The sequence below is a fragment of the Solanum stenotomum genome, chromosome 9 (genome assembly GCF_019186545.1).
Source record: "Solanum stenotomum isolate F172 chromosome 9, ASM1918654v1, whole genome shotgun sequence".
Taxonomy (NCBI): domain Eukaryota; kingdom Viridiplantae; phylum Streptophyta; class Magnoliopsida; order Solanales; family Solanaceae; genus Solanum; species Solanum stenotomum.
In genome coordinates, this window is record NC_064290.1 from 19,458,858 (window position 1) to 19,474,665 (window position 15,808).

Here is a 15,808-nt window from a genome sequence, read left to right on the forward strand (position 1 = left end):
TCCTCCAGGGTGAGTGTGGGAATCTCCTTTTGGAGAGCAACACATGTGAAGATTATCTTGATGGCCTTCCACATCCTAGACATTAGGCGATCCTGCTAATGATTCTTCTATCTCTCCCTGGATTATTGATGGAGCATCTTATTTCCATGGGCAGGGGGAAGATATTATGGCTTTGGAAGTGACACCTCATAAATCTCTTCGAATATAAGCTAGGTCCTTCTCCACGTGGCCGCTAGAAAATGGGTGTTGGGACTGGGAAAAAGGGCACAAACCTCATCAAATGTATCTTTTACCTCACTTGAACCTGTCGCGGCACGCCTGCTCCCAACTTGTCTACTCTTCTCCGCTTTCTCTCTGGAGCAGGAAGCTTCCTCACTAGTAGGAAGTTGAATTGGGGGTTCACACTGCTATCCAATCAGTACCATCCTTGGGCACTCATCTGCAAAGCGCGAACTCCAGTCCAGGGAGGAACGGGCCCTTCCTTCTACCCTTGTAAAAAATCCTTCCATTCGAATGATATTTGTTCCCCCACATTCAATTGGATCCCCTTAATAGTGTAGGCCACTACTAGAGCCCGAGGATAAACCACATTGAAAAGATTTCCAAATGGATAAATCCTTCGGCCTACCAGTTCCAACCACCTCCGTGCATCTACAGAAAAATAAGCACTAGTGATACCCTCGGTACTAGGCCAATAGACCTTACCCTAATGTTTCTCAACAACTAGTGAATCCTGTAGCCATCTCATATCCATCTCCTTCAACTTGGTCTCAAAATCATCATTGAAAATGCTTGGCACTCCCAAGACATCATTCACCATTGGGACATCCACCCCTAGTATGGAAAGGGAAGGCTAGGGGGAATCCCAAAGGACTATTGGGAGAAGGGCATAAAACTCCATCACCTAGACAGAGAGAACATCACATGGAACTTCAATCAGTGGCCTTTGCCAAATTCTTAGATCCTGTGATAGAACATTGGTGCCATTTTGTCCACTCCCCAAATGCGAAAGCTCTCTCAAAATAGAAGACCATCGTCCAGTAGTCCATGAACTACTCCCGACGAGCCTCATCGGGGAACCTCTTGTAAGGGTAATTGGGTCTATGGTGTGTAGCCATTTTATTAGTGAATCTACGAATACATTAATTTTTGACTTAGAAACCATAAAATCTCCTAAAAGGGATTTTAAAAGAAAAATTCATCTTTGGTAGAACTGGGAGGCTACTCCCATAGCCTCCGCTATAGAGGAAACCTGTTTGTTGTGGTCTTTACTATATTGAGAAGCAAGGCCTTCTACTAATGGTTAGTAACTCTAAAAACATCATCAATATATATATATATATATATATATATATATATATATATAATAGGGTCAAAATCTTAATTCTAGTTGGATTCTGTTTTGCCTAGGTCAAACTAGTTCGACGATAAGGGGGTCACGGTGTAGGGTCCATCGCAAAAGGTTGTGCCTTGTGGAATAGGGTCCATCTCAGACTCCGTCTCCTATTATTGAGTCTCTGAAGTTTAGTTCTTGCATAGGTGTGGCGTGAGGCTAATCTCATGGTCCTTCTTGTAGCTATGTTTGCTCCATTTTAGCCCAGATTACTTTGCTTTGCTTTCCAATCTATCCTATCGATCCTTTCTTCTTGTTTTGGCCTGAAATCAACCAAATCATGTCTATTATCTCATTACAACATATCATCAGTAAACACATGTATATTCACAAGATTATACTTAAAACTTAACTAAAACATATGTAAAATATTGTGTTTGAATACATAAATACAACCCAGATCACCAACCCAACACTTAGATCTTTATTTATCCTTGAACAACTCACCTATCCTTTATAGACCCAATATCATACCACTTCTAGTTATACAATGTTACTCACAAATTCAAATTCACATAGACAATTTAATCATAATAGTGGAGTTTACTCATTCAAGCACAAGTTCAAGACTTATCATGCAAATTTAACAACTACTAGACTAACTCATTATCACATATATAGGGTTAACATGCTAATATGCAACTATTGAAGTCATTAAGCTACTAGTTCTAACTATATAGTGCCCTCACAATCAAAGAATTGCCTTTTTTTTCACTCATAATATGTATAATATTAATAGGGCATAAGCATATCAAGTCTCTCACTCTGAAAAAGAAATTCAAGATATATCAAAACATATCATAGGGTTGCCAATAATGTATTCCTCAGTTAATCAAAGCATAAAACTGTAAGATCACAAAGATTTTTTCGAGTTGTAATTTCCCGATGGATAGGAATTATTTGGTTATAAATAGTGATTACTTTTTCATATGCACTTTAAGATACTGACAAGATGAATAGAGTTCTTATTTCTTAATCACCATACTTTCAATTTTCTACGATACCTTCCCCCTTTCACTCTTCTTGGGATATTTTCCTTCTTTTCACTACTTAGTTGCTATAATGATGTTTTTCATTCTTTATTTTTTTTCTCACACTTCTCAAATTTTATAGCCAAGTCATATAGAATTTTTTTTCCTTTATGTTGTCATTCTTTGTTTACAAGCATAAATATTTTCACAACTTGAGCACTATTTTCTATCTTCTCTTGACCACATAACCTAACTTTTCTTAATTTATTAACCTCTTTCTTTTTCATCTCCCTTTCCATCTCTAACTCTTTCAACTAAAAGTGCATTAAGGACTTTTGGATCAAAATATGAGGCTAGTTAATATAGGGGAATCAGGCTACACAATATGATTAGGCTTACATGCTCAAAAAGGTTAAATAGGGAAAATGTGTTGTTAGGTATCGTAATATAGTAAAAAATTTAGGTTTAAACAAGAAATGTCTTATTCACATCCAACAAGTTGAAACACAAAGTTCAACCTTTCACACACACATGATGAGTTCTAGAAGTCTCAATATGAATGAATGAACAAATGAGCACCACACATGGCACATTAACAATTTCAAACTTAGTTATCTAAAACTTTCACCTTTACATCTAACACAGCGAATGCTATGCAATATTAAGTCCTATTTTTATTTTTAGGGTCATATTTTAGATAGTACATGAGTCTACACTTAAATATTTCTTTTTATACTTTTTTGAACAATGAACTCCCATAATGTCTATCAAAATCCATATTTAGAGTACCTTACTACTATTGATGGACTTCTTTATTCTAAAGTATCTAAGACTTAAAAAAACTAAGCTAATTCTAAAATCTACAAATAAATCCTAGTCGTTTCAAAGGGACTATCCTCAAAAAAGTATTAAAAACAAAATTCTAGGAACCTAAAATAAAAACAAACAAATAATACAACACTATGACTAAACTAACAAGTCCTTAATGTGCTCCCCACCCCACACTTAAGAGTTAGCGTTGTCTTCAGTGCTATTAAGAGAAATAATACTCCTTAATTCAGCGAACACTTTGCAGCATTAGACTAATGGACCTACAATGGATAAAAATTTGTTAGTGTATATTGCTATATTATATAGTGGGTTACCTTTCATCGAGCGCTAAATTTAACATCACAACATGAGAGAGTGATTCAAGTCGTTAGTTCTCATCAAGATAAACCTCATCCACCAATTTGACATCTTCTCATTCTTCCAAATAATGTTTCATTCATTAACCATTTACTTTGAACTTGGATCCATATATGTGTTCAAGTTCAATGGCTCCACAGGGGAACATTGTGTCACTTGACAAGGACATGACCACTTTGATCGGAGTTACCCAAGAAACAATCTGAGTCTTGAGTCGAACAACAATGCCCAATCACCTAGCTTAAACTCTCATTTTTGTATACGTTTAACATGGAAATGCTTCATTCTTGCTTTGTACAATGCTGAAATCTCATATGCTCGCAATATAAATTCATCAAGTTCGTTCATTTGTTTCATCCCCAAGTTTCATGCATTCCCCCAATTCAAGTTCAACTTCTTTGGTACCCATAACGCCTTATATTCAAGTTCAACTGGTAAATGACATGTATATCCAAAAATAATTTGATAGGGGCATACATATAGGTGTTTTGAATGTAGTTATATATGCCCGCGACGCATCATGAAGCCTTTTTACCCAAGTACTCCAACCATCTTAACTTGGATGTTCTTTATATCCCTATTTGAAACTTTCACTTGCCCACTTACTTGAAAGTGATAGAGTGTAGAAAATTTATGTTTTACTCTACACTTTTAAAGTAGTGAACTAAATAGTCAGTAAGTCTAATCATCTATCACTACTGATTGCCCTTGGTATTTCAAACCTGCAAAAAATAATTTTCTTTAAGAACCTAGTGACACTTTTACATTCATTGTTGGGAAATACAACCACCTCTATCCATTTTGCTACTAAAATATATCTATTCCCAAAAGAATCAGAGAATGCCCCCATAAGTCGATGTCCCATACATCAAATAATTATATTTCTATGATAGGTGTGAGGGGTAATTCATATTTTCTCAATATTCCCCCAAACTTCTGGCATTGATGGCATATTTTCATAAATTCATGTACATCTTGATAAATTATTGGCCAATAGAAGCCACTTTGTAGTACTTTGTGCGCAGTTCATTTACTTCCATGATGTTTTCCCATGGGATAAGAGTGACATGCCTCTATTATTGGTATCATTTCAGCTTTTGGGATGCATCTACGAATAATATTATTGACACATACTCTAAATAAATATGGTTCATCCCAATAAAACTTTTTCACATCATATATGAATTTTCTTTTATGATGATAGTTGAGGTTAGAAGGCATCTTGTCACAATAAGAAAGTTAGCAAAGTCTGCAAACCAAGAAATTATAGGAAGCTTCCAGATTCATCTGAGAAAATGAGTCAGACTCATGTTTGGTTAATCCTCCATGCAAAGGTATATTGTTCATTAAATATGCAGAATTAAATTCATATATTCCTGAATATCATAAATATGATTGAATAAGTTTATGTTAGTTATTATGTATTCGAATTATACGAAATCATGCTTTCTAGTTTATTAGCAAACAGGAAAAGCGAGAAACCTTCTATGCATATCCTAAAGTTGAAACTGGAAAGGCAAGAGAAGCCGTGATAAGGGAGTAAACACAGTTGAGGCGCTGTTTAGGAAGAAAGTATCTACTAAAGTACGATGCTACTAGTGATAGGAGAACATGATAAGCGGATAATCTAGTTCATAATGATCTAATATAATCCTATTCAGTTATGAATATGATAGGAAGGAATAATTGATAAAAACTGCGAATAACAAGAACATGAATACATTTATACATGATGAAATGATAAGAAGCTACAAAACATTAATTTTATATGTACTTAAAGATATAAAAATTGTTGAATTAAGAGAAATAATATGGAAAAAGATATTTAATTATGAAATGGAATTAGAGAACCAAACATGGTATGAAATAGATTTATAAGATCTATATTTAAATATTGAAAGAATAGAATTATATGATTTAGAAATAGAATATTCAGATTAAAAAATGAATTATAAATATTTACAATATTGGACAGAAGCTATAGAAGATATAAAACTAGTAGAACAATTAATGGAAACTAATTTATATATGTACCTAAGAACCCAAGATGTATTATACCTATAATATATCTCAAATAATGTTAAAGAAATATTCAAATTAAAACAACTATCAAAAGAATATTACAATAAGCATTATAACCAAAGGTAAAAATTCTAACTTAACATGAATTCCGCACCACCCTCCAAAATTGGTATCAGAGCTATGGAAGAAAAGAAAAGTAATCATAAAAGATTAAGAAAAGTAAAAAGGAAATTAAACAAACTATACCCAGAATATAAACAATTAAATATCACCAAAACATATAATTATAAATTAGACCAACTAATAGATACTATATCTAAAATAGAGTATAAATATATCCAATATTTAAAGAAACAATGAACGAAGAACAGTATAAACAAAAACTTACTAAAACAATTATAACAAAAAGACAGGAATTAAGACATAACCAAAATAGACTTAGCAGCATTATATTTGCAGGAACTTGTAAAAAATCTATAGTAGGACAGAGAAAAACTATTTTATAGCTACAAATACAAATAGAAAATTTAGAATATAAACTTCAACACAATCTATAAATGAATAAAGAAGAATATGCAATAGATGAAAAAACATATGAAAATTACGATGAATTAAAAATAAAGATAGTATTTTCTAATCTAGGAAGAAGATATAAGAAAATAAGTGATAATCTAAATTTAATGTTAGAAAAAGAGACAGTAAAATTAGAAGATAACTTAACTGTTATGGTAAGAATAACAAAAGAAAATGAAGAAACATATAGACAAAAAGAAATTGAAAAGATAAAACAATAGGAAAAAAAAGGAAATACAACAAGTAGAAGAAATAAAAAACACAAAAATACTAGAAATAGAAAAAGAATTAGCAATATTAAAAGAAATGTATAAAATAAAACAGAAGAAAAAGAACAAGAAGCAAATTTAACAATTGAGATAAATGAATTTAAAGAAAAATTACAACTAGAAGAAAATCAAGATAATCTACCTAAAATAATAATTGATGAAATAAATGATAATGATCTAGAAGAACAACATTCAGAAATAAGCGAAACATATACAGAACTTTTAGAAAACATAGATAATACAAAGAATCTAGAAGTAAATATAGGAGACGTGGACATGGATGAAAAACCCAGTACATCAGGAGTAAAAAATTCAAAAAAACTTAAATCCAAGATATTATAATGCAAACTATGAACAATATGATAGAGAAAAAACTATATGGGATAAAAGATTAAATAAAAAATGGACACCTAAACCAATAACTGAACAACATAATTTTTTAGATTTAGACTGTGTAGCAGATATAAATAAAACAATCTAATTATGGATGGGATACATATCAAAACAATTAATAGATAACAAAATAGGAATGACAGAAACACCAGGATATATAGAGCGAACACTTATAGGAACAGTAAAATTATGGCTACAAAATTTAACAAATGAAAGTTTAAACACTTTAAGAAGTAATAAAAAATTTGATGGTGAATTAGCTACAACAACTATGGAAATATTGTACAAATATGAATAGTTATAAGAAATGAATTTAGTAGTATGACAACAGAAGTAGAAGAACAAAATAAAGAAAAAATTATAAACAGAAATCTAATGGCAAAATTGGCAATATGTAATATGTGTTATATAGATGAATATAAATGTGCATTTAGAGAATATTATTATAAAGGAACATATAGTACAGAAGAGAGTAAAGAAATAAGGAAATTATATTTTACAAAATTACCAGAACCTTTTAGTTCAAAAGTAATAAAAAGTTGGAATGAAGCAGAACTAACAGATACCTTAGGAGCTAGAATGAAATTCTTACAACGATGGTTTATAGAACTATCTGAAAAACATAAAGAAGAAATAAAAATGGAAAAAATATTAGTAAAAAACTTAGCATGTTGTAAAAATAAAATAGCACCCCAATTTGGATGTACGGATAGGTATTATAAAAAGAAGTATAATAAAAGCAGAAACTATAAAAAAATATAGATCAAAATATAAGTATAAAACGCCAAGAAGGAGAAACTACGTAAAAAAACTACAAAACTAAAAAACCATATAGACCAAAGAAAAAACTAACAAAATGTACTTGTTATAACTGTGGAAAATTAGGACACATAGCTAAAGATTGCAAATTACCTAAAAATCTAAGAAAAAACAAATATCAGAAATACTAGTAGATAATGAAAAATATATGCAAATGGAATATATAGATTATGAATTAGAAAGTGATGATAGTATATATGAATTATCGAAAAATGAAATAAACGATAAAATAATAGAAAATAAATTAGTAATAGAATTAGATAATGAATCCTATATAGATGACTAAGAAAGATATACAAATAATAACTAAAGAAGAATATCAAGATGAAGAATCTTTAGAACAAAAAATAATATTTGATAATAATATATTAGAGCAAATAAAAGGAAAAGAATTAGACCTAAGCATTGAAAAAATATTAGAAGTACCAACAATAAAAAATTGGTTTAAAAGACAAAAAGAAGAATATTATGTGGTAAGTCAAAAGGAACATATCATAGATTGTAAATACACCAAAGGTAAGGCTAAAATACGAATAATAAACAAAGAAATACAAGATATTAAAGCTAAAAATCCAATTAAATATGTACACTTAGGAGGAACAAAAATACTAATAAAAGCATGTTTCAGAGAAGGAATAGATACACCTATAGAAATATACTTAGCTGACGATAGAATTATACAACCTATAGAAAAAAGTATAATAAGTACAGTAAAAGGTAACCTAATATATCAGAAATTTAAATTTATATTAAGTGCTAACTACTCAGTAGCAATAAATGATAGAAACATAGATAAATCATTAGTATTATATTGGAAAATGTCAGGAATAGAACTAGCCCAAGAAGTAAAATATTTACAGCAAGATGTAAAAATTTATATGTACTAACAACAAAACATAAAATAATGGCAAAAAATAAGATAAACAAAATAAAAATAGAAAATCCTTTTGAAAAAATAGTTACAGTTATAGATAATAATGACTTTAGTTACACAGAGATTGATGTAGAAGAAGACTTAGAGATAGTAAAAGAAAGATTAAGCACATCAAGTACAACAAAAAGAATAAACTATGAAATACCTCAAACATCATCATCAAAAATAAGTACATCAAGAAAAATAGATTACCAAACTCCAAAACCAATAGGACAAATGACAGAAGAATTAAAACCATATCATTACTATATAACGGGAGTAATGGCACAACGAAAATACCTAATATTAATAAATACTGGACAAGAAGAAAATTATATCACAAGAGAATTAGTAACAAAAGATGAGATAATAACTTATGCACAATTATGTCCTGAACTACCAAAAACATTAATAAATACTGAAGAGACAACAGAAAAGGAAATAATTATTGGAGGAATACTAATGGTAGTAAAATTTAAAATTTATCAAGGAAATGAAAATATTACACTAGGAATAAAATGGTTAGAAAAAGTAAAACCATATAATTTAGAAGATAAACAATTAACAATAAATTATGAAAATAAGAAAGTAATAATAAAAAGAAATTTATTATAATATTATGATAACATGAAAATATATATACTTGCAAAAATAATAATAATAGAAGGATATTACAACAGATATTATACACCAATGATAGATACATGAGTAGAAGCTAATATATGTAAATACAATTGTTTACCAGAAGATAAATGGGAAAAATTGAAAACCCCGTTAGTAGTAACAAGATTTAATAATGAAAGAAGTATGATCACATAAAAAGCAAGGAATATAAAAATACAAATATGGGATAAAATATTAACCATAGAAGAAATGTATAACTTTGAATTTACAACAAAAGATATGCTATTAGGAATGCCATTTATAGAAAAATTATACCCACATATAATAACAAAAACACACTGGTGGTTCACAACACCATGTAAACACCAAGTAGGAGCAAAAAGAGTAAATAATAAAAAACGAAAAACAACAGAATGGATAAAAGGAAGTGAAAAAATAACACAAAAATTAGAAAATATAAAAGAAGAAGACCCTAAAATAGAATTAATTATATTTTCCATAGACAAAGTAAAAATAATTCAAGACAAATTAGAATTACTATATAATGAAGATCCTTTACAAGGATTGGAAAAACATAAAACAAAAATAAAAATTGAACTAATTGATAATAATAGTATAATAACACAAAAATCATTAAAGTATAATTTTAATGATTTAACAGAATTTAAGATACATATAAGTGAATTACTAGAAAAAGGATATATACAAGAAAGTAATAGTAAGCATACAAGCCCAGTATTTATAGTAAATAAACATAGTGAACAAAAAAGAGGAAAAAGTAGAATGGTTATTGATTATAGAAATTTAAATGCAAAAACTAAAACATATAATTACCCAATACCAAATAAAATATTAAAGATAAGACAAATACAAGAATATAATTATTTTAGTAAATTTGACCGTAAATCAGGATTTTATCACTTAAAACTAGAAGAAGAATCTAAAAAACTTACAACATTCACTGTACCACAAGGATTTTACGAATGGAATATATTACCATTTGGATATAAAAGTGCACCAGTAAGATACCAATACTTTATGGACAACTACTTTAAACAATTAGAAAATTGTATAGTATATATAGATGATATACTATTATATTCCAAAACACAAGATGAACATATAAAATTATTAGAAAAAATTATACATATTGTAGAATGTTCAGGCATAAGCCTAAATAAAAAGAAAGTAGACATAATGAAAAAACAAATAGAATTCTTAGGAATACAAATAGATAAAAATGGAATAAAAATGCAAACACATATAGTACAAAAAATAATAAACTCAAATGAACAATTAGATACAAAAAAGAAATTACAATCATTTTTAGGATTAGTAAACCAAGTAAGAGAATACATACCAAAATTAGCAGAGAATTTAAAACCATTACAACAAAAACTAAAGAAAGATATAGAATATCAATTTGATAAAGAAGACCAAATACAAATACAAAAAGTAAAATTGCTGTGTAAAAACCTACTTAAACTATATTTTCCAGAAATATAGTAGAATTAGATGCGAGTGAAAAGAGTTATGGAGGAGTCCTAATATACAGGTATGATAAAAATAAAATAGAACATCACTGTAGATATTATTCAGGAACATTTACGAATACAGAAATAAAATGAAAAATAAACATAAAAGAATTATATTCAGTATATAAATGTTTGTTAGCATTTGAACCATATGTTGTATATAACAAATTTATTATAAGAACATATAATACACAAGTAAAATGGTGGCCAACAAGAAAGGTACAAGATTCAGTTACTACAAAGGAGATAAGGAGATTAGTATTAAATATATTAAATTTTACATTTACAATTGAAGTGATAAGAACTGACAAGAATATTGTTGCAGATCACTTATCAAGAGAAAGCTACGCAAACTAAAAAAGATACAACCATGGAAGAATTACTTAAAACCATAGCTATACTTTGTACAAAAGTAGATAGCATGGGTGAAGAAATCAAACAAATAAAGACTAATCTGAAGTCTAAAAGTCAATCGCATGACTCTAAACATGCAGAGCTACGTCGATCGGAAGACGAAAAAATTCTAGAGATAGAAGGAGACGTTGGGAAACTCCCTAAAACCCATAACATTTGTTCAATTACAACTGCAGGTATAAGCAGACAAGTTAGTGAAAGACATCACAAGAATATAAATTTGAACAAGTTCTTTGAAAAACCATTTACCCCAAAAATATCAAAAAACCTTTTGATCACAGAACCACAAACCTCTACATATGCAGATAGCCTACATCATGACAAGAGAACATATAACCATATCACACGCACCTATATATAGAATATATATAAATCCAAACTTACCTTAACCTTAACCCCAGATCTACTATAACCAAAGAACCAAACCAAGATTACCTAACCTAAAAATTACAAGATTATAATAAATTGATTGCACAGCCAAATACTAATGCAAATTTAGTCAAAACATGTTACAATTATGGATTATTAAATACAGTATATACCTACGATGGAGAAGAAATAAGTGGAATGCCTGAATTACATAAGGCATTTATCACATACAAAAGAGTAACCAAGGGAAACTTATTTTATATAAAATTATATACAACACCAACAGAGATACTATATGAGGAAATAAAACCTCCGATCCAAGTTGTAAAGATAGGTTTGACAAAAGATATGATAATACCAGAAGATATCGGACAGCAATCAGAGATACAAAAAATTAAGATACCCAATTTTTATGCTAATAAGAGAATAATTGGTATATCAACTATCATCCAGGAGTTAGTTAACAATTATTTAAACGGAAATGCTATATGGAGTTATTATTCTAGAGATCAGTTAATGATTTATTCCAATTCAAGAGAGCTAAGAAAAGCGGATATGGATGAAGTCTAGAGATGGATTTTATCATTACTTAAACCAGAAGAACGACCTATAACACGAGCACTAAAGACTGAATTTATTTCAGCAAAGTTATTAACTAGATACTGCAAGTTAATAGGACATAAGTACCCTGATCATATATGTTCAAAATGTAATGGCGAAGATAATATAATTCTAGATGTCCAACTGGAATGATCAGCAGGAAGATGCAAAGAAAAAGATAAAGACAATAAGATAAAGACAAGATGATAAATATGAAAAGAAGAAGATAAGAGAGACAAAAAGATAAAGAAGAAAGGATGTAAAGAAAAAGAAGATAGTGACATAAAATAGCATTTACTTTTCTGAAAGGCCATAGTGTGAATAGTAAAGGCCAATGACTAGTCGAAGTCATTTGTGAATAGTAGAAGGCAGATGTAAACAGTAGGAGTCATTTATTTTCCTATAAATAGGCATAGATGTAAACATTGTAAAGTAAGCCTTCATTAACGAAGCAAGCTCACTTGTAAAAACACTCTTAATATATTTGCATTTTAGAAACCTAATGGAGCAACTAGATAATTCAGATATCATGGATAAGCAAGAGGCAAAGATATATTGTTCATTCTTCTCCTATTATATATAGATAAATTATTATTTAACAATTTTCCTTTTATTTTTAAATTGTATTTTAAAACATGAAATTTTAAAATCCAAATTGAAAAACAGTAACCAATTTCTAATTTTAGGAAAAATAAGAACTTACACCCTCATTGATTTTTTAATTCTAAAGTCAAACTCTTGCAATAGTAGCACCCATAGAATTAATCGAGGTTTACATCTTTTTTTGTCATTAGATATCGAAGTGCAATATAGTTAGTGTAGGTTAATGTACTACTTACCACCTTAGCTTCTAGGCTATGCCAAGTCATGTTCGTCTTAATCATCCTTTCAAGCATATCACTAGTCTCCTCATAAGTGTGGTCCATTAGTGAACTCTCTACAATATTATTGACCACAGAATTGTTGACTGTGTCTAACAAACTGTACACTCTCTGGCAACATCTTATTTTGTAGCTTGTGGTTCAAACACAAATTACCCTTTTTTAAATCTCAGCCAAGTTCGTAGAGTGCTTCACTTGGGACTTGTTTGAATTTGCTGATCTTATTCCTAAATTAGATATACCTACTTGGAGGAAAGAACCTCTCCAAGAGTACCCCTATAAGTTCAGTCCAGGTAGTGACGACTTCTGGTAACTCTCCAAGCCATGTAGTTGTTTCACTAGTTAGAGAGAATAGAAACAACCTTATTCCTTCTTGATAGATATCTAGGAGATTGTAAGCTAGACATACCTCTGCAAAGTCTTTAAATGTTTATTTAGGTCTTTAAGAGGTAAACCATTAAATAAGACCTTCAAACCCAGTAAATACAACATCGTGCTGGTGATGTTGAAAGTAATGTTTCCAACTAGTGGTGGAGGTTTAATGCCCCCATTGTAAAGCAATGTCAGCTACCAACCCATAGTCGTATGACATCAATAGGAAGTCTACCAGATTTACTCCCAAGGATTGGCTAAGGGGTATTGACAATATGACTATGGGAACCAAGGTTTGAACTAGGGACAATATCAGTAATGTATATATGAGAATCACAGAGAAAAATCTTCAGAAGCAGAGGTGTACAACCTCATATTCCTTTCAAGAGCAAACTTCAAATTCACCCTACTAGTTCTAAAATGGAAGATATGTTGTCCCTTGTACTAACAAAGGTAGAGTCAACATATAGTATTATGCACCAAATGCATAATGATGTAGCAAGTATGAGACAAATCATGAATACTCACTCCACAACCATAAAGCATATAGAAACTCTGATGAACCTAATCTCATCATCACTGGGCCAAACAATGAAAGATAGTCATCTTGGAGATTGCAACAATAACATTAAGTGCATGAGTGACCACGAGAGGTGGAGGAATGAGTGGAAGTGATGGAAAATGATACTATACAGAGAGTCCAACCATATGATGATTCAACTACAAATGAGGAAACAAGTAAAAGAGAGGATCAACATATTGATCTTGAACCTAGAGAGGACAAACATGAAAAATAACAGAATAAAGCATCTCACGAGCAAGAAGAGAAAATATTAACAAGCAAAGACGCTTCAATAATTGCTATTCCAAGACCAAAATGTCTTCCTCCATTCCTTCAAAGGCTGATGAAAAAGAAAGAAGATGAAAAGTTTAAGAAGTTTATATCAATGTTAAGCAACTATCAATTAATATTTCATTAGTGGAGGCTTTGAAACAAATGCTAGGATATGGACAGTTTATGAAAGACTTGTTCACAAAGAAAAGAGAAGTAATCGGAGACACAATCGAAAGGTATACATTATTGTAGTGCGATTAGCTTCAAACTCTCTAGTGCAATAAATGGAAGATCTAGGAGCATTCACTATTGCATGTACAATTGGGGCAATGTAGTTTGCCAAAACTTTAGTTCATTAGACAATAAGTAGTAAATCAAGTTCACCTTGTCAATCATCAAAACTACATACTTATTCTATTATTTCCCAACAATTTTTTCCTTTTTGATGATGACAAACAATGCACCATACATCCCTAGCCCACACCATATAACTTCCCGTTTACTTTACCAATCATCAAAACTACATAAATGTTCTCTCATTTCTTATCAAAGGTTGATGGATGAAAATAGTATTGAAGATGCATAAAATATCAAATCCTTAAAAAATTCAAAACATATTCACCCTGAGGGTGCTTGACCCAATATGCATTTTCATCTTTACACAAAACTACCCCATATGTATTGAAGGTGCGCAAGGGGTCGTGGCGTTTTCACCCATTATTAGCAAGTTTCTCATAGATATACTCATTTATTTGAATTGCCTCTCAAGTTGCACCATTTTCAAGAAGAAAATGAATCAATTTAGTGAGAGTCAAAATAGAATAAAGTCATTTTATTAATTGCGAGTTGGCAAGTGAAGTAGGTCCACATTACATGAACAGAGACTAAATAATTAATAAACTGAAGTAGGGTAGGCAATTATTTTAATAAATATTTGTGGGTAATGGTTTTTTTTTTCTTACGTAGACAACTTCATTTAAATATTAAAATGGCATGTGAAGTGATGATAAAGATAAAGACAAAGGGTGGTGATTGGAGGGATGAGGGACGTAAGCAACGTTTGCTTGTGCTTGAAAAAAACACGTAAATTGATGAGGTTAATGTGGACACTTTCTCTTCTCTACTATTTCTCACATCATCCACACTCGTCACCTCCTTCTCCTTGCTTCCTTCTTCTTCTTCTTCTTTTTTGTCTTTTTTTATATTTGTTTCTTCATCGATAACTGTTCACTATATTATTTTGAGATGTTTAACAATATTTGTTTATTTTATTAAATCAATGAACGATTCTATACTTAGTTCTTAATTTACTTTCATCATTAATTATAGTCATTTTTGTATTATATTTTTTAAGATATTGTATTTATTATATTCAAAGGGTAATATAATAAAATCGCCATTCTATTTATAGTTTCTTAAGAAGTATGCAAAGTCAATAGTCGACAAGTATTATTGAATAAATAATTTTTTAATTTAACATGATATTTGTAAAAATAAAATAAAATTTGTGGTCTAAAATAATATTTAGATATTTATATACCTAAAATTTATTTATTAAAAATAAAATTAATTTAAAAATAAATTATTTCTAATTATAATAACATAATATTCTTTTTTTTAAATGAACTAAAAAATAC